At 58.1% G+C, this 1,355-nt stretch overlaps 1 protein-coding gene across 2 annotated transcripts in view; it reads right to left on the reverse strand.

The window, feature by feature from the left end:
* The window catches only part of Scn4a (sodium voltage-gated channel alpha subunit 4), a 45,665-nt gene that overhangs the window by 20,446 nt on the left and 23,864 nt on the right, over window positions 1-1,355 (reverse strand). The window lies entirely within an intron of this gene.

Consider the following 1,355-nt stretch of genomic DNA (forward strand, 5'->3'; position numbering starts at 1 on the left):
ATGTGGTGCTGGGGGATTGAACCGCGGTCCCTGATGCTTTGCCAAGCTTGTTCTAAGTAGGTGCCTTAGACCACTGAGCCATCTCTCCAGCCCCCACTTTCCTCTTTTAAATTGTTACATCAGGTATTTTATCTGGGGCGGGAGTTGACCCAGCTTACTCCAAATTCCGCTGCCTTCATCATAATCTCTCCTCCGTAAACTCCGCCTCACACAGCCTCACACCTTAAAATCGGGGTCCCCTGGGCTCTGAGTCTCACAAGCCCACCCCCTCAAGGCCTTCTCCGAGGCCTGCCCCTGTGCTCCCCCCACCCCTGCCCTGGTAGCCGGCCTGTCCAAGGACCTCCTCCTCCGGAAGCCCGTACCCAGGCTCCACCTACTTGGCACACCGCGCAAAGCCTATGTGGCATGCTCTGGCCCACCAGGGCCTCTGCCAGGTTCCAAGGGCTGCAATCCTGGCAGGGGAGAAGCTCTGATCCTGGTAGTGTGCCCAGGGCCTCAGGGAAAGGGGGAGCCCACATTAGGGTGTCAGGCCTCAGACTCACAGGCTTCTGGGGAGCAGACCAAGACCCCCTGCAGATGGCCCCTCCCTCCCCTCTGCCAGTATTGCCTGCTCCTCCAGACAGTCCCCAGCCTGACCCTCCCGTCTTTCTTGTTCTTGTCACCCCAAAGCCAAGGGGTCCTGTCAGGCCCATGGCATGCGTCTGCTCCTCCACCTGGCCTCACCTGGGCAACTTTATCACCAGAAAGTCACAAGGTAAACACTATTAGGCCACCCGTTCTGTATGTAGACAAAGAAAAGGACTAGAATGGTGGCAGCCGCATGGAAACTGTGGGCATGACCCTGCCCCTGCTCAGGAAGCAGAACACTGTGACCTTGTCGAAGACTGCCAGTGATTCTAATCTAACCATGACCCGCCCTGCCTCTAGCCCCGCCACCATGGTACTGCGGCGGCCCTGTGTCATACAGATAGACCTCAGCAGGGACAGGGTGAGGGGCCCGGGTGTCCTGGAGCATTCTCGGGAGGCCATGCAAGTTGTTCGTATGCCCTGGAGGCGTCTGCAAAGCCCTAAAGACCCCTAATTCCCAGTTTTCAACTCAAGGGGCTGGGGAGATGGCTCAGTAGAATAAACACCTGCCTGGAAAGCGCAAAGGCCTCAGTTCAATCCCCGGGTCCGCCAAAAAAACCCAATCTGTACAACTCAAGGCGAGCTCACCCAGGAAGGGGCCAGAGAGCTCCTTTCTTCTACCCTCCCTATTCCTGTTTCCTCCCTTTCTCTTGCTTTTCGTTGCTCATCCCTGCCTCCCTGCCTGCCTCCCTGCCTCCCTCCCTCCCTGCCTCCCTCCCTGCTTCCCT

The sequence above is a fragment of the Octodon degus genome, unplaced genomic scaffold (assembly GCF_000260255.1).
Source record: "Octodon degus isolate 3935 unplaced genomic scaffold, OctDeg1.0 scaffold00033, whole genome shotgun sequence".
Lineage (NCBI taxonomy): Eukaryota > Metazoa > Chordata > Mammalia > Rodentia > Octodontidae > Octodon > Octodon degus.